Genomic DNA, 19960 nt, shown 5'->3' with positions numbered 1-19960 from the left:
ATTTGGGTAGGTCATGGAAAATTACAGTCAAAGGGGTTTATTCTCTGGAGGGCAGGGGTCACAAGGTGCTCAGTAGGGGAGCTTCTGAGCCAGGAGAAGGAATTCCACAAAGTAATGTCATCAGTTAAGGCAGGAACCAGTCATTTTCACTTCTTTTGTGATTCTTCACTTGCTTCAGGCCATCTGCATGTATACATGCAGGCTTGGGCTCAGAGGCCGGACAATACATACATAATATGATTTTTAAGTAAAGTTGTATTTTGGAAAAAACACTATGCTCATGGCAAGTTGCCTCTGACTGTCTTGACCAAGTCAACTTTAATATTTCCTCCAGCTTAATCAGACTTTACACCCTTCTCTCCCTGTCTCAAGGCCCCTGGCCTCCCTTTCCTTAAGTTAGAAAACTTGTAATTGCAAATTCTTTATCTGTCCCTTTGAGATATAAATCTTATTCCAGTCTCTAGTCAGTTTTACAACCCAGGAATGTCTTTCTCAAGGACCAGGAGCCACCCTTTGAAATGGAATCAACAAGATAAATAATGCCTTTTTCTCCAAGTCTCTGAGGGAGCATAAAAGCCTAATGGCCTTGGGTGTCTTGCTCCCAGTTGTAAAAATATCTGATGCCGTGAAGATAGGAGAAAGTTTACTTTTCTTTTAGGTATGGCCAATTAGCCAATACAAGTGGAATCAGATTGGGCCCCACCAGCTCTGAAAACCTCTCCAACTTCTTGTTTCAGCTGGATCAAATTCATACTGAGTTCTAGTTTCTCCCTGCTATTGCATTACTCTTGAATAAAGTCTTTTCATAACCTTTTAACACTGTCCAGTGCAATTTTTTGCTTGCCAGCTCTAAGAAATTCCAGTCTTCTTCTGTGGGCAGTGACTGTCACATATTTTTTCTCCTACAAGACCCTGCACAAAACTGTTGACATAATATGTGTCCACTATGTACTAGCTAAATAGTAGTATATTTGGTCTGACTACCACTATCTCGCCTCTGCCTACCTCAGCTCTTCCAAGCCTCCGTCTTGGAAGACTGCCTGCATGCAACATTTCAATGCCAGGAAATCCTTTGTTCATGAGGTAAAGTTCAAAATTAGCATGATATGCATGATTTTGCAAGATCTAGCTCTACCTTGCCTTTCTAGATTCTTCCGTGATCACGCTCCTTCTCAAAATGTATGCATGAAGTAAGTTGCACAAATATATTATCTTAGCACGTATCGCTCTTTCCATCTTGAAAACTTTTCCTCTCCAGTGCTCATTTGAATCCCATCCTTCAGGTCTCAATAGAAATATTTCCTTTGAGAAGCTTTTGAACTGCAAGTCTGAATTAGATGTCCTCTTATAGATCTTTGAATTTTTCCTATTTTATTTTGTATTTTATTTATTTGTTTGTTTGTTTATTTATTTATTTATTTTTGAGACAGAATTTTCACTCTTATTGCCCAGGCTGGAGTGCAATGGTGTGATCTCAGCTCACTGCAACTACCACCTCCCAGGTTCAAGTGATTCTCTTGCCTCACCCTCCCGAGTAGCTGGGATTACAGGCACCTGCCACCACACACACCTAATTTTTTGTATTTTTATTAGAGGTGGGGTTTCACCATGTTAGCCAGGCTAGTCTCGAACTCCTGACCTCAGCTGATCCACCTGCCTCAGCCTCCCAAAGTGCCGGGATTATAGGCAACTTTTCCTATTTTAGCACTTCATCTTTACTATTCCCTGTGCACTTGTTTGTCTCCCTTCCCCATCCACCCTTCCCTTCAAACTATGAGGATCCTAGTGTCCAGCATATAATAAGCACAAAATAAATATTTGCTGAATGAATAAGAACCTTCATTTTTTATCGTGGTCATATGCTACCTTTTGCTGATTGATATTGATGTAATAGACAAGTCCTCAAAAATAATAGAAGGAAGAAAAACAAGCTTCACTTTAGAAAACGTATTTCCAGTCTGGAAGAAACAAATGAGAATTTGAGGAGGCTTTATTTTTTAAATTCCTATGCTTTTCTAGAAATTACCAAAAACATTGACACTTACTTTCTGGTGTCTCAGTTATGTAATTTATATACTTTCTCCTAATACAAGAAAATACTTCCCAAAGGAGAAATCGCCCACTGAAGTAGAGGGCTAGGACTCTCCTGTCCAACTTAAAGACCCTTGGAGGCTGTTAATTCCACCTGCTAATGAAGAAATTAAACTTTTTTGATACAAGAAAGAAAAGAATTCAGATTACAAAAACTTAATCTGTCAGAGCATTGGTTCTCATAGAATGACAGGCAAGTCTTTGAAAATCATAATAGCCATCAGTTAACATCAGTTTATTAAAAATTACTTACATGGAACATTCATATACCTGTTTTTTAATGCTGTAACCACATTGTGAGATTCACATTATCATTATACAGATGAGGAAACAGGGCTCAGGAGATCTGTAAAGCATGGCCTTAGGTGAATCAGAGGCTCTGGCACTGGCCACCACTCTCTGTGGCCGCTGACTATGGAAAGGAGTTGTTACTCACCTTGACCCTCCTCCGCCATCCATAATCTACATGTCCATGATTAGTTCGTAAGCCCGCTGCCCACCCTCCCCCTCAGGTTGCCTGTGATCAGATGTACTTGATATCCTCATAATGGCTCAATTGAAGAGGTAGGTGTCTCTTCCTCCTAATATGTGGAGAGTTTTTACCATCTGCCACAAGAAGCACACACACAACCCCTCTGAAAGGCTGAAAGCAGCATTCCACTTGGTGTCAGGTCAAATGGTCATGCAGAATTGTTACCAATGTTGAGAGCCTTCAAAAGCCAATCCAGATTGCTACCATAACTTCTTGTTTACAACAGCAATGGGTACTAACAGGCAGAAACGAAAATACAGAGATGTATGAGAGATAACCCACCCCACAGATTCAAGGACTAGTCATTTTCTGATGTCATTAGGTTGTGTTTTATTTGCTGATAAATGTTCACCCTGGTGTGGAGTGGAGGCTGAGGAACTGCATCATACTGCCATGAGTCACAAGCAGTGTTTTTTCACAAATTAGTGTATGCCACATACTTATACAGTCAGGAGAATCAGACATAGCCAAAGATTGAGAAATTAAAATCCCACAATTTGTGCCTGATGGGTTTTTACCTCTTGTTTTACTTCACTTTCCTCCCTATCTCCTGCTTGTCACAAACCCCTGTTATATACAGTTTTTGTTGTTGTTGTTGTTTTGCACATTATTACTATATATCACTTATTGAGTTTTCATTTATGGGGCACTGTGATAAATATTTTGTTTTGTTTTGTTTTTTCAATTAAATTCCCCACAACCCTATGAAATGATGTTGGTAAATCTCTCATCTTACAGAAAAGGAAACTGAGGCCCAGAATGTTAGAAAACTTGGCCAAAGCAACATAACTAGTAAATATTAAGAAAAAGTTTTGAACATGTATTGGACTCTTCAACACTCATGCAATAATATTACCCAGAATCTTCCGCTAAGATGACCAATTCCTGCCTATGATATTGCTTTGATTACAAGTGTATATATTTTTCCAACCAAATGTGATTTTATTTTAATAGGTCATAATGACTTTCCATCCAAGAAATATATTTCTATTGGAAAAAAGTTAGGCATTAAGGGCAAAAACAGTATCTATTTTCAACACGAGGCATATCGATGCCTCTTCATATGGTGGAGGTCTAAGTTTCAGGTTGTGGTATGTGAAGTATTAATCACTCTGGAATTGGAATGCTTATCTAGAGTTGAATCTGGAATTGGAATGTTTATCCAGAGCTCAGCTCAGTACTGATATGCACAATAACAAAATTGCATCTCTCCATCAGACAAACTCCCTGAAAACCTTAGCGGAGTATGTGAGGTGCTGGATTAGGTGGTTTGGTAGATACACACATGATTCATATAGGAAAGTTTTGGGAGCTCAGAACAAAAAATGAAATGTCTACATATATAACTTGCACAATATTGAAAATAAAAATGCTAAAAGGGAAGTTTAGATAAAGAATGGTGAACGTTCAGAGTAAGGTAACATTACTTTTGAAGTCACATTTGTAGTGGATGAAGAAGTGATTTTAGAGCCACACAGACCAAGGTAGGAAAAAATCCCAGCTCTTGAACCTCAACTTCATGTCAAGTGAAACAAGTCACTTAATCTCATTGTGCTAGGTTTTCTATCTATAAAATGAAGATTAAATATATTCTTTATGTTAGAAATAATCTGTTCTATATAGATATAGGTATCTATACATACCCGCACACACATCATAGTCCATGGCTTACTGTAAGAACTCTGTAAATAATGTTTTCTTTTCAATTGTGGGATAAGAGAAGAGGCCATAGAGAAATAGCAAAGCAAGGGGTCTGAAAAGATCAACAGAATTTGTCAGAGCCAAGATGCATTTGTTAGACAGGAAGAGGGAAAGAGGATGAATCCAGGAACGGTGAAAATCCTAAGTGAAGCTAAGGGGAAGAAAATACTGTGAGTTGCATCTTCAAGCTAAGTCCTTTCTACATTTGTTAGTACAAAGGTAAGTCAATTTGGAAAGACAGTTTAGAACCAAGTAGGAGAGGACATGGCAATAGACTAAAGAGTTTAGAAATCTTCGTGAATATCACAGAGAATCACGGGAGTCTCTGGGTGAAGTATAGGGATGTCGTGTTGTCATGATCACATATATGCTTCCAGGAAACTATTTTTAAAAAAAGAATTTCAATAACTGATTAGAAGAGGGAAAGATTGTAGCCCAGGAGATCATATTAGTAGTCAGAGCATTGATCTAGGCAAAACTATTGAGTGACTATATTTGGAAAATGACTGTCAATGAGGTAATTAGGCCAGGATAAGACAGCTTTTGGGAAGAGTGGAGTAGCACTCAGTGACATAGTGCTCAGATCAAAGATTATACTGGCATTTGACACTAAAAGATTTGGAATGTAGTGTTATGTGTAATAGAAAATTATTTTGGAGTATACAGTAAGGTTAGAGGAAATGATCTGTTTGGGGATTTGAATTTTCAAGTTCCAGAGAAATTTATCAAAGTAAGTAAGAGAAAGGCAGGAAAAAATACAATCTTTTAGCTTGGGAGAGAGGCTGAAACTCTAAAAACAGGCTGTATTTCTCATTTGCATAGAGGTCATAATAGAAGTTGTAGAGTTATGTGAGGAAATAATAGAAATTGTTTTATTTAGGGACAGGTCCATAGAGTCTTACATTGGAGATGCAGAAGGATAAAAGATTTGAGAGTGAAAATAATCTTAGAAGTCAGATGCAAAGCAGAAGATAGAACCTCTTGCGAGCCAAAGTAGGTGTAAATCAAGAGGGATTTTTAAAAGCTGGATAAAAAACAAAAATGATGAAGATACGCCACATAGTCATCGCAGTTGCTGGGCAATAAACTTCACAGAGAACTATTACTGACTAATGATATACAAGTCAAATGATAGGATGTAGGAATAAGTGCGCGGAGAGTACATAGAAATAATTAGTGAAGAACAATAGTTCTTAACTGGAGGTGATTTTGCTTCCAAGAAATATTTGGCACTCTCTGGAGATGTACTTGGCTATGACAATGGCAGGGCATGGGGTCTGCTAGTGACACCTATTGAGTAGAGCCCAATGATGGTGTTAATCATTCTGTAACACACAAGACAGCCCCCACAACAAAGACTTATTTGGCCCTAATGTCAATAGTGCTGAGGGTAAGAAACTGGTGTAGAATGAAGGGAGAGACTTGTTGGGAGTTTGGGAGAACAAGATCAAAGATGAATTTCTTATTGTGCTGTTAAGTAATGTTGGCGAGTGTAGGTGAAGTAGACATTGGAGAGGAAATACTAAGTGTTCAATTGAGAAAAGTTTTAATTGGTGGAATATTCCAAATGAGATGTCTATGAGATCAAATCAAGGGCATGGTTGGAGGACTTTGCCTTAAAGGACTTTGCTTTCTCTAAGATGCCCAATCCAACAATATTTCAACCATGCCTATTTGTCCACTGTTCACTCTCTTGACTCTATTGTTCCCTTCCTTCTCTCATTTTCCTTCTCACCCAACTTAAATTCTATAGTCATCATTATAACCACTCTTGCAAACAGCCATAACTTCCTGAACCTCTGTTTTTCCTATTATATTCACTTACCATACCACCAAATATTAGTAAAATCCTATTGGTCCCACTTTAGACGTATGATGTCAAATTTTAAAATAGGCTGTTAACATTGTCCAACCTCTCTTCTATAGTGCGTTTACACTTCCACTTTTTGAAATGATAATTTCATAATTACCTCTTTAAACTTACTTTACCCTTTTACCTTCTTTAATCTCAGATGATGATATAGCCCCAAACTTCAATTATAAAATAGAAATAGACAAAAACTTCTTAAGTTTCTATCACTAATCTGTCATTTACTTGCATCTACTTCCAAATCCCTGCCTCTCCTCTAGTTGCAATGAAATAAATACCCTTACCCTCATCAAAGGCTAATCCCTTTATTGCGCCTGGTTCCCCCCACCCATATGTATATATATGCATTATTATCTTCATAATTATCTAAAACTATCTTATTTATTTATTTGTTTTTAAAGGTTTATCTTTTTATATTTAGACTTTAATTTCTAAAGAAATAGAGAATTTTCCTTTCTTCCCTCTTGCATCCAAGAAGCTAGAACAGTACCTGGACAGAATAGGTTCCTATTTATATGCTTAATGAAAAAAAAATGCAAAAAAAGGAAGAAAATGATTATATCTTTCTCTTAGTTGTAAAAGAAGTCTGAAAGGATATATTTTCAGCAAGATTAAAGTTGTAGATATTCAAATTATTTTACCTCTATTTTGGGACTGTGTCTTATTCATCTCGATCCCTTCCAACTATAACAATGCCTAACTCATAATGGATACATATTAAATATACATATATATATATATATATATATTTTTTTTTTTTTTTTTTTTTTTGAGATGGAGTCTCGCTCTGTCACCCAGGCGGGAGTGCAGTGGCACCATCTTGACTCACTGCAAGCTCCACCTCCTGGGTTCACGCCATTCTCCTGCCTCAGCCTCCTGTGTAGCTGGGACTATAGGTGCCCGCCACCGCACCCAGCTAATATTTTGTATTTTTAGTAGAGATGGGGTTTCACCGTGTTAGCCAGGATGGTCTCAATCTCCTGACCTTGTGATCTGCCCGTCTCAGCCTCCCAAAGTGCTGGGATTACAGGCGTGAGCCACCACACCCGGCCTAAATATATTTTAAGGAACTAGAAAACCAGGGAATGCAGTCTTTTTCAGATGTCAGGATTGAAGCAGCAGAGTTAAAGCCTCAAAAATAAGGGCCATGGATAATTGAGAGACCTCAGGTAAAGAAAATGCAGTTGAGTTGAATATCATGGATTTGTAATAATGTCATAGCACCAGAAACCCTTAATGTACAAAGGTCATCAGTCTAAGAATCCTTAGCTATCTCCAAACAACCCAGCATGTTTGATATAAGGGAGTTCTTAATAAGGAGCTACAGCTCAAGAAAATTAAATATTAATGAATATGCTTTTTCCATCAACAATCTATAGCTCCCTTAACACCATTTTAAAAGCCTTTAGAGTAAACAGAATCATCTTTGTCTCTGGAGTCAATCTCAGCCTAGTAACCATTTGCCATGTGCAGGACTGGAGGCCTCTGTGAGGTGTCTATGTGTATCAGCATCAACCATGGCTCTCACATATGTCCACACAAGAGCTGGCAGTAATTGGCCTGTGGGGAGGAAGCGCTGGCTCTAAAAACTGAATAGTTCCTTATCAAAAATGTACCTGCCAGACAAAATTGAGGCCTGGCTGCAAAAACTGGAAAAAAGAGAACATCTTTTGTCTCTTGAAACATTTCCAGAAAGAGTAGAATTCTTAACAGCTGGCAAAGTCACCCCAGTATTATGCATTATTTGGACTCAAAGAACATTGAACTGCTGGATAGTACAGTGGCTTGAAACTTTATTTATGATTGTCATCTATTATGGACTCAATGTTTGTATCCCTCAGATTCCTATGTTGAAATCCTAACCCCCAGTGTGATGATATTTGGGAGTGGGGCCTTTGGGAGGTAATTAGGATTAGATTATGCCATGAGGTTCAGGCCCACATGAATGGAATTCACACCCTTATAAAAAGAGGAGACACAGGATCTCTCTCTCTATCTCTCTCTCTGTCTTTCTCTCTCTCTCACACACACACACAGCATTCTGCTATGTAATGACACAACAAGAAGACAACCATCTGCAAATAAGGAAGTGAGCCTTCACCAGACACCGGACATGCTGGCATCTTAGTGCTGGATTTCCCAGTCTCTAGAACTGTAAACCACAAATGTTTGCTGTTGAAACCAGGGGTTCCCCATTCTCCGGGTCACATACAGTACCAGTCCATGGCCTGTTAGGAACTGGGCCACATAGTACGAGGTGAGTAGCAGGCAATCCAGCATTATTGCCTGAGTTCTACCTCCTGTTAGATCAGTGATGGCATTAGATTTTCATAGAACCCTATTGTGAACTGCACATGCAAGGAATGTAGGTTGTATGCCGCTTATAAGAATCTAATGCCTGGTGATCTGAAGTGAAATAGTTTCATCCCAAACCATCTCCCTATCCCCACCTCCATCCGTGGAAAAATTGTCTTCCATGGAACCAGTCCCTGGTGCCAAAAAGGTTGGTGACAGCTGGTTTAAACCACCTAATCTACTGTAATTTGTTATAGCAGCCCAAACCAACTAGGACATATCTTGCCACATTCTCTGCCCTTGTGCTTAAACACACACACACACACACACACACACACACACACACACACGGTTTGAAAGACCTCTGTGTGTCTGGTTTGTCCTCTATGATTTGGGGGACACAGAGGAAGCAGAACACATGTTATATTTTTTAGTTATGATTTTTCCCCCCAAAAAGTTAGAAATTACCACAGCAAGACACAGCACTCTGGAAGCCAGGTGGGGAGAATTTTTGAGAAAATTAGCTATGATGTGAGTCAGAATAATGCAGAGGTGACAGTGTCTGAGTTTGATTCAATAATCAGAGATTAAGGCCAAATAAAGATGTGGCAAATTCAACCTAGTCATCAGGCAGACATCCAGACCTAGAAGGACATGGTTCAGAGAACATGGTGGAGCGAGACATTGTACAAAAGAGGACAAATTGTAGTTTTTCAAGTAGCTCTGGAAAAAAGAAACGGGTAGGTTATCTCTACATACCCAGAGGCATGAAAACATGGTGCCCCAGAGGGGCCCGACTAATCCATAATTAGTTCCATGGGAAAGTGAGTACTCTTTCCAGAATGGCTGGGATATTGTGCAGCTGTGGAAGGCTCAGATCAAGAGATTACTAGAGATGAAAAATTAAAGAATAGAGACTCAAATGTCAGTCCTGAGCACTGAGACTGTCTTTTAATCAATGCTTTGCCAGATATGAAATGGCTTCCTTTTTCTCTGGAAGAATTTCTTTATTGTGTCTCTTAATAGATATTTCTGAATGAAGATTAACAATTCTTCCAAAACAGTAGCCAGATCAATCATTTATTCAATAGATTTGTGTTCAACCCACATATTATGAAAGGCATGGTGCCATGGGCTGGGCATACAGAAGGGAGCTGCAAGTTCAGCAAACTTCTCACATACAAGTCTGTGACAGGAGGAAGTGAGAAAGCAGGTAGTTAGAAAATCAAAGTGTGCTAAAGCAGTAGATAGAAGGACTCCAAACCCAGGCTCCAGGGGAGGTTCCCTGGAAAAAGTGTTATCTAAACTGATTTCTGAAAGTAGAATTGGATAGCTGGATATCAAAGAGATTGATGGATAATGTTCTGTGCAAAAGAAAAGCATCCAAAGACTTGAAGATAATACAGAGTTATGGAACATTTAAGGGACAGGACAAAGGTTGGTATAGCTGAGTTGTGGCATGAAAAGAGATTGCAAGGGAGAAGAATGGAGAGAGATGAGATGGAAGAAGTAAGTGGGTATGGATTGTGTAGGGCCATAGAAGTCTTGATCAAGCCAAGGAGCTTGACCACAAAGCCCCTGTCCTCCTCAGGTTTCCTCTGATATTTACTAATTGTGCCAAGACATTTGCACTTGATCCACCCTCTGGTATTGTTATCTTTTTGTGTGTGCTCCATATTCCCAACTAGTATGTAAGGACGTGGAGGAAAGTAATCAGCTTTTGCAATTCTTTGGATGTCCCCAGACAGTGTTTAGACCACGCAGTAATTTTATCAATATTGGCAAGTGATTGGTTAAACCCAGTGAATATTTCATGACAGTCAACCCACTACTGTGAACTAGATGGAACAAGTCTGCACACAGATGAGATCATCAACGCTTGGGGGAGAGAGGGTCCACAAGAGGAGGCCAAAGGACAAGCAGGAGCAGGCAAGGTTCAAGGTGGCCAGAACAGCCTACACACATCAACATGAACAAAAACAGTGCTAACATTTTTAGTCCTTGTAAGGTGCTACTCTGTGTTCTAAGTTCTTTTATTTTTTATTTTATTTATTTTATTTTTGAGAACTCTGTCACCCAGCCTGGAGTGCAGTGGCGCAATCTCAGCTCACTACAAGCTCCACCTCCCAAGTTCACGCCATTCTCCTGCTTCAGCCTCCCAAGTAGCTGGGACGACAGGCACCCGCCACCATGCCCGGCTAATTTTTTGTATTTTTAGTAGAGACGGGGTTTCACCATGTGAGCCAGGATGGTCTTGATATCCTGACCTCGTGATTCGCCCGCCTTGGCCTCCCAAAGTGCTGGAATTACAGACGTGGGCCACCACACCTGGCCGTGTTCTAAGTCCTTTACATGTATTAACTCACTTCTTCTCAAAATAACCTAATAAGATCAGAAGGATTACTATCTTCCATTTTCCAGGTAAAGAAACAGAGGCACAAAGAAGGTAAGTAGCTCACCCACAGTCACTCATATGAAATGCCAAAGTGGGGACTGAAAATCAAGCATTCCGACTCTTCCATCCATACGTCATCTCTGGAGAATGCTGGATCCCAACACACACACATACAGAAAGAAGCATGGTGGGATGTGCACTAAGCCATTACTCATATCCATCTCTTAGAAGTTTTCCTTTTAATTATCTGTATCTACTACTGTCTTATTATCTGTGCATCACAGGTGGAGTAGTGAACAATATGAAGGCTGTAGAATTCCAGAGCATCAATTCAAAAAGGCACTTGACAAAACCTAAAATCTAAGACCTTAATTGTAAAAGACAGAAAGAGGAAGGAAGGAAGGAAGGAAGGAAGGAAGGAAGGAAGGAAGGAAGGAAGGAAGGAAGGAAGGAAGGAAGGAAGGAAGGAGGGAGGGAGGGAGGGAGGGAAGGGAGGGAAAGAGAGAAAGAGAGAGAGAGAAAGAGAAAGAAAGAAAGAAAGAAAGAAAGAAAGAAAGAAAGAAAGAAAGAAAGAAAGAAAGAAAGAAAGAAAGAAAGAAAGAAAGAAAGAAAGGAAAAGAAAAGAGAAAAGAAAAAAAGGAAGAGGAAGGAAGGAAGGGAAGGAAAGAGAAAGAGGGAGAGACAGAGAAAGCAAGCAAGCAAGCAAGAAAAGATAAAAGCAAAAGAAAATAAAGGAAAGAAAGGAAGAAATAAAGAAAGAAGAAAGTAAAAAAAAAAAAAAGGAACTAAACCAAATGAAGTGAAGTGACACAGATCCTTTATGCAGGCAGTGCCTGCTCTGTGCCAGGAAGCACTAGGCACAGTGAATGTGTGGTAAACAAGAGCAATCAAAACAACAAGCCAAAGCCATCCTTGGATAGAACTGTCATCCTCCTGGGGAAGAATAGCAATAACAAGTAAAATAAAAGGTAGTGTCAGGTAGATATGAGTCATTGAAAATAATGTAGGGGCAGCCCAGGTGGAGAGGGTGGTGAGAAAAGCCTCTCTGAGGAGACCATGTTCCAGTGCCAGCCTTGTGAGGAACCCAAGAAGGGTGTCCATTGGAGTTCCCAGCACAGGGAGGCTCCAGGCAGAAACACGTCTGTTGATGAGCAAGGGAGCCAGTGTGGTTGGAGCCCAATGAAGAAGGGAAAGAGTGGCAGAAAAATTGGGCGAGTGAGCCAGGGACTGTGTCCTTTAGGATGTGGTAAGAGTTTTGGAGAATGTTCAAAGTGAGGTTTGAAGCAGGAAAATAATCTAATTTTATTTTTGTTTTAGAAAGAGCATTCTAGCCAGGGGCAGTGACTCACGCTTGTAATTTCAGCACTTTGGGAGGTAGAGGTGGGCGATTGCTTGAGCTCAGGAGTTCAAGACAACCTGGGCAAGATAGCGAGACTCCATTTTTACAAACAAACAAAAAAAATTGGCCAAGCATGGTGGCATACACCTATAGACCTAGCTACTTGGGAGGCTGAGGGGAGAGGGTAACTTGAGCCCAAGAGTTTGAGGCTTCAGTGAGCCATGATTACACCACTGCACTCCAGCCTGGACAACAGAGTGAGGCCCTGTCTTTCTAAAATTAAAAAAACTACATTCACATAATGCAATACTACACAGCAGAACAAAAAAGAAAGAGCATTTTGGTGGCTGTGTGTAAAGATGATTGTAACATGAACTTTCACAGAATAATGATAAAGATGGTAAGAAATATTTCAATTTCCTGATGGAAGAAATGAGAAATATTAGAGAAACACGCACGAAGGGTTTGGGGTCTGAGTAACTGAATATTGGAAATAGAACTAAAAATCAGACCTGGGTTCTTGACCTTTCAATTAAAGTTTTTGCTACTATTACTTAATGGTAGAAGCCATAAACATTATTGTCATTTAACTCTAGAGGAAAATAATGATGGGAAAGCTGCAGTTAATAATGACACTTTTGTTTTAAATAAAAAGGTAAGAAAACATTAGAGGGATTTCACATTTCCCTACTTTCCTCACTCCCTTCAGAATTCAGGGTAAAGGGAATTATACCTTAAATGCCGTAGAGAGGCAATAACAATTTCATACATAAATTGGAGACTTTGGAATGTATGCTTTTGGCAAAGCAGTGGCTGCCATTTAAAATCCCCTCCTCTCCAGGGTAAGAATGGCAATGTTTTTTTTCTTTTTTTTTTTTTGGTGGGGGAGGGGGGTTTGGTTGTTGTTTTGTTATGTTTAAGCTCCTGGCTTGGTAAACTCAGGTTTTAGCAGAAACATAATGCATCGGCTGTAGTCTGAGTGTTAACAGAACAATCCAGAGAGCTTTCAGATTTGCTTTCAGATTCCTGAAATAGCTTTTGGGCAGCGTGCTCATTCGAGCTAGACAGAGTTCATTTGTACACCTTGTCTTCATCTGGCCTCGTCTTTCTTCCCTGTCCTCTGAGATTCTTGTAAGCACAGAAATTGATCTCTAACTGGAATTTTCAGAGCAGATTTGAGAAGAAATTATTATTTCCAGTGAGACATTGCTGCAAGTCCCCATATTAGGGACCTTATATGAACAAAGCCCCTAGTTCCACTGTCTGGTCCAGAGGTTCCACTTCTATGCAGCTGGCACACCACTCCTACTGGAAAACCATCACTAAGCCAAAAGCATCCAATCTAAGCCCACAATCATTACACATGTTATCATGTGAACTTATTACCAATAATAACCTTTTGAATCTCCATTTCTCATGGCTCCAAGAGTAATGACGATTTTTTCCCCATTCTTTCTAATGCCACCATTATGAGTGCCATTACAGAGGTAATAGCTGATGGAAAAGAATGGAAATATTTTGTTTCTCACTTTTCACTCACTCTCCTTGATAGAGAATATGGGGCTCAATTAAAAGAACATCATTATGTGTTAGAGCGGACAATGGGGTCACCCTCAGTGAACAAGTCAGTCTGGGCCATGACCTTACCCTTTATCAGAAAGTCCTCACTAAGGTTCTTTTGCATTTTTTTCATAACACGCTTCTGGGAAGCAGTGAGACTGGACCAGTTTTCTAAGAGGAATAGAATGCAGTTTTTAAGCATCATTCATCAAGTCACTGTTTTTAACAATATTTTGTTTAATCCAGTGAGTCCTAACTTTTGGTGGAGACTGAAGAAGGGAGTGAGTTACCCTGTTAAAAAAGTAGGCCATGTGGTGGAATGCTTAGAGAGATTTTACAAAGTAAAGCAAACATTAAAAAATAAATGGGAGTGTTATCAGTCACTACTATGTTTGTGTGAAACCCACTCTGAATTTCTACTGCTGTTAGGTGACTCTACTTTCTATTGCTGTCAAATCTGACTCTTCATAGTTTCTCAGGCAAGGTTCTCACATGGATGGGATTGAAGGTGATCAGGTTTTTATTCTTTTGAATGGCTGCTGTAAGCCAGCTGCTCTGAAAAAAAAAAAAAAAAAAAAAAACAGAAGTGCTGGTGGACTTAAGGACAGAAAGAACGAAGAAGAAAATGTTGAGATGGTTTGAAAGTATCTGACTCTGCCCAAAAGAGTGGGCCAGATAGGGAATTATAGCAGAGTTTCTAGATAGCCACAGAGCCACATGAGTGTTATGCAGCAACAGAACGGCAGGGAAGCAAGATTTCCCAAAGTTGGATGAGAAGGAGAGTAGTTCTCAAAGAAAGCACACAGAAAGGCATGAGTTTTAACATGAGATACTTTATCTTAAGAGTCTCGCTCTGTCACCCAGGTTGAAGTGCAGTGATGTCATCATAACTCAGCGCAACCTCAAACTCCTGAGCTCAGGTGATCCTCCTCCTGCCTCAGCCTCCTGAGTAGCTGGGATTACAGGCATGTGCCATCACACCCATGAGATAGATTTTGATTAATTGTTGGTTCTACTATTTGCTAGCATTGGGACCTTAAGCAAGTAACTTACTTGTTTTAGAATCCTGAACAAGAATAAAAGTACCTAAGTCATAGAGTTGTTGTGAGTATGAAAAGTGTTCATGCTAGAATACTTAGCACTGGATCTAGCACATGGGAAGCATTTAATGAATGTCACATGTCATCATCATCATTGATACCAATAATAGATTTATAGCAACATTACTTTAGGACTGGACATGAAAGAGGAAGAATCAGAAGGATTTTTGTACCTAAAATGGAAACAGAAAGCCTAGAAATAGAAAAGCAAGTCAATGTAAACAATAGGAACGTGCCCACATAAAATGATTAAAAATATGGCACTGACCCAAACCTTGGGAAAGATTATTTTAGTCATCCATTCCCCAGGGACCTTAGAGTCCCATAGTGAAATAATTTTTAAGATGATTTTTCTGTCTCTTTGATTCTGTTTTCATCCACAAGAATTGAAAGGGAGTGGGATACAAAAAGGTTTGAAAAAGTCTCCAAATATTTGTAAGTTAACAGCCCATTATTATTAGAGTCGTGGCTATATTGAAATTTTATTCAATAAAATATACACTCTAAAGGAGAGGGACACCCTGCTTTCTGTTCATCACACAGGGAGAAAGGAAAGCTAAAATTTTTGGAAGCCTAGAGAGAGGGATTCCACCAGATACTCTATCACTTTCTAATGATACTCCCTTGAGAAAATTACATTGAATTTCTAAAGCTGAACTTCCTCATATCCAAAACAGAAGATGATAAAGTAGAGAAAAATAAAGATGTGATATCAACAGCAGATGGAAATAAACCATCAATTAACTTTTCTGGTAGCTTGTTACTGCATGGAGGTGAAACAGGAGGGACAATTCCACAAATGAATTACCTTAGTTTCCCATGGCTGCTGTAAAAAGGACCACACACCTGGTGGTTAAAAGAACCCACATTTATTCTCTAACAGTTCTGGAGGCCAGAAGTCTGAAATCAGGTTCACTGGATAAAGCAAAAGTATTGGCAGGGCTGGTTTCTTTGGGGTTGGGGGTCTGGGGAGAACCTGCTTTCTTATTTTGTCTCACTTCTGAAGGCTGCCTGCATTTTTTTGGCCATGGCCTCTTCCTTGTATAGCTCCAACCTCTTTGTTGCATCATTTTACCTTCTGCTTCCTTTTCTGTAACCAAATCTTTTTCTGCCTCCCGCTTATGAAGACATGTGATGACATTTCGGCCCACCCAGACAATCCAGAAAAATCCCTCCCTCTGAAGATCTGTCGTTTAATCACATCTGCATGTTCCTTTTGTGATAGAAGGGAACATTCACGGCCTCCAGGGATTCAGATGTGAACATCTTGAGGGCTATTAGTCAGTCTGCCGTAAGAGCCATTTACCTATTTCTTCACCTGCCTAGTCAAAGGAACACTAGGCAAACACACAGCCCAGCGGTCCAGGATATAGGAATGAGAAGACACATAAATCGTGGGATGAAGAGGGAGATATAGGGCCAGTGTTTAGTTCAACTTTAATAAAGATTTTGAAGAGCCTGGATTTGAGAGGTCTAAGATGTGGAGGATGAATATATCACAGAGTAGAAAATGAGGGTTAGCCTCAGTCAGACACACCAGCAGCTGCTCAGAGTGAGCTCTTCATCTCCCAAATTGCCTCAGCTCTGAGCCGTCTAATCCACATCAGTGACTGACAGCTATGCCCCGAGTAAGGTTATCATGAAAGTAACACCTCAGCACTGTCTTGAGACAAACATGAGCATAAGTATCGTAACTAATCAATAGTGGAACTGAACTTTCCAGCAGAAGACAACACCATAAAGACTAATGTTTTTTTTACAGACAGACTGTTAAAACAAGACTAGATGAAAACAAGCAAAAAGTACCATATTGTGTGAACTATGCTAACATTTTGAATTCCCAACTATTTACTTGATACGGGCTGATAATTTTATTCCTAATTCAATGGCAGATACTCAAATGAGCAGAGCCCTTGAAAGTCAGGTGACTTACTTTGTCAAAATTTAGGCATACTTTGGAGACACTGTGGATTCAGTTCCAGATTACTGCAATAAAGCAAAAATTTCGATAAAGAAAGTTGCATATTATTTTATTTTCCTAGTAAATGTAAGAGTTATATTTGTGCTATACTGTAAGTCTAAGTGTGCAGTAGCATTATATCTATAAACTGAACATACTTCAAAAATACTTTATTGCTAAAAAATGCTAACAATCATCTGAGCCTTCAATGACTTGTAAAATCTTTTTGTTGGTAGAGGGTCTTGCCTCAGTGTTGATCACTGCTGACTGAATAGGATGGTGCTAAAGTTTTGGGTGGCTGTAGCGATTTCTTAAAATATGACAATAAAGTTTACTAATTGACTCTTCCTTTTACCAAAGATTTATTTGTACATGTTTGATATCATTTCACCCACAGTAGAAATTCTTTCAAAATTAAAGCCAATTCTCTTAAAACCTGTCACTGCTTTATCAACTAAGTTTACATAATATTCTTTTCTTGATGCACTTCTTATTTATTTATTAATGTTTGAAATTATTTTTTATTTTTATGGATTTAGGGGTACAAGTGTGGTTACATTAAATAACTATATTGCATAATGGTGAAATCTGGGCTTTTAGTGTACACATCACCCAAAGAGTGTACATTCTACCCAATAGGGTGGTATTTCATTCCTCACCCTCCTCTCACCCAATTTATGTAATATGCTAAATCCTTTGTCATTTCAACAGTGTTCACAGGATCTTTACCAGGAGTGGATTCCATCTCAAGAAAATATTTTCTTTGCACTTCCATAAAAGAAACTCTCATCTTGTTCAAATTTTCTCAGGAGATTGCAACAATTCAGTCACATCTTCAGCTTCCACTTTTAATCCTAGTTCTCTTGCTGTTTCCACCACATCTGCAGTCACTTTCTTCACTGAAGTCTTAAAGCCCTCCAAGTGATACATGAAGGCTGGAATCAACCTCTTTCAAACTCTTATTAATGTCAATATGTTGACCTTTTCCCGTGAATCACAAATGTCCTTAATAGCATCTAGAATATTGAATCCTCTCCAAAAGGTTTTCAGTTTACTTTGCCCAGATCCGTTGGAGGAATCATTATGTATGTCAGCTATAACTTTATGAAACGTACTTCTTCAATAATAAGACTTGAAAGTTGAAATTGCTCCTTGATTCATGGGCTGCAGAATGGATGTTGTGTTATCAGGCATAAAAGCAACATTAATTTTCTTGCATATCTCCATCAGAGCTCTTGGGTGACTGGGTGTGTTGTTAATGAACAGTAATATTTTGAAAGGAGTCTTCTTCCTGAGCAGTAGTTCTCAACAATGGCTTTAAAATATTCAGTAAAGCATGCTGTAGACAGATATGCTATCATACAGACTTAGTTGCTTCTTTTCAGGAGCACAGGCAGAATAAATGTGTCATAATTCTTAAGGGCCCTAGGATTTTTGCAATGGTAAATGAATGTTGGCTTCAACTTAAAAATCACCAGTTGTGTTGACCCCAACCAAGATCATCAGCCTGTCCTTTGAAGCTTTGAAGCCCAGCCTTGACTTCTCCTTTCTAGCTATGAAATCCTAGATGGCATCTTTTTTTTATTTTTTTTTAATAGAATGCTGTTTCATCTACATTGAAAATCTATTGTTTTGTTCAGTCACTTTCATCAATTATCTTAGATCTGGATAATATGCTGTGGTTTCTCCCTCAGTTCTTGTTGCTTCACCTTGCACTTTTATGTTGTGTGTAGAGAAGACATCTTTCCTTAAATTGATGAACCAACCTCTGCTAGCTTCAAACTTTTCTTGTGATGCTTTCTCAGCTCTTTCAGCCTTCATAGAATTGAAGAGAGTTAGCACCACTTGCTCCAAATTGTGCTGTAGCTTAAGGAAATGTTCTGGCTGGTTCGATCTTCCAGCCAGACCACTACAACTTTCTCCATAGCACCTATAAGGCTGTTTCGCTTCTTATTATTGTGTGTTCACTGGAGTACCACTTTTAAATTCCTCCAAGAACTTTTCCTTTGCATTCAGAACTTGGCAAACTGTGTGGTGCAAGAGGCCTAGCTTTCAGCCTGCCTTGGCTTTTGACATGCCTTGCTCACTAAGCTTAATCATGTCTAACTTTTGATTTAAAGTGAGGTACATGTGGCTTTTCCTTCACTTGAACACCTAGAGGCCATTTGAAGGGTTATTAATTGGCCTAATTTCAATATAGTTGTGTCTCAGAGAATAAGATGGCCCAAAGAGAGGGAGAGAGATAGGACGCAGCTGGTCAATGGAGCAGTCGGAACACACACAACATTGATTAATTAAATTTGTCATCTTACATGCATGAGGTTTGTGGTGCCCCAAAATAATTATGATAGCAACATAAAAGATCACTGATCACAGATCACTGTAACAGATATAATCATTATGAAAAATGTTTGAAATATTGTGAGAATTACCAATATATGACACATAGACACAAAGTGGGCACATGCTGGTAGAACGTAGCACTAGTAGAATTGCACTAGTGGAATGCAGCAATAGTAGAATGTAGCACCAGTAGAATTGCAAGATGCAGGCCAGGCATGGTGGCTTACACCTGCAATCCCAGCACTTTGGAAGGCCGAGGTGGGCGGATCACCTAAGGTCAGGAGTTCAAGACCAGTCTGGCCACCACAGCAAAACCCATTCTCTACTAAAAACAAAAAAATGATACAGGCGTGGTGGCTTGTGCCTGTAATCCCAGCTACTCGGGAGGCTGAGGCAGGAGAATCGCTTGAACCCAGGAGGCAGAGGTTGCAGTGAGTCAAGATCATGCCGTTGCACTCCAGCCTGGGTGACAGGAGCAAGACTCCATTAAAAAAAAAAAAAAAAAAGAATTGCAAGATGCAGGATTGCCACACACCATCAATTTGTAATAAAATGCATTTTCCGTGAAGTGCAATAAAACAAGTCATGCTTATGTCATTCCTGTAGTTCAGTTCTTTTGTTGTGTGATCTTCCATTTTGATTTGGATTCAAAGTTTTCTTTTTGTGTGTTTTTTTGTTTTTTTGTTTTTGTAAATATTCTTATTTCTACTTAGATAAGTAACTGGCCTACTTAACTAATGAGCTACATAACTTTGGGAAAGTCTTTAAACTTCT

Source organism: Chlorocebus sabaeus, chromosome 9 (assembly GCF_047675955.1).
Source record: "Chlorocebus sabaeus isolate Y175 chromosome 9, mChlSab1.0.hap1, whole genome shotgun sequence".
In the NCBI taxonomy this organism is placed as follows: domain Eukaryota; kingdom Metazoa; phylum Chordata; class Mammalia; order Primates; family Cercopithecidae; genus Chlorocebus; species Chlorocebus sabaeus.
This window is presented reverse-complemented; position numbering follows the sequence as displayed.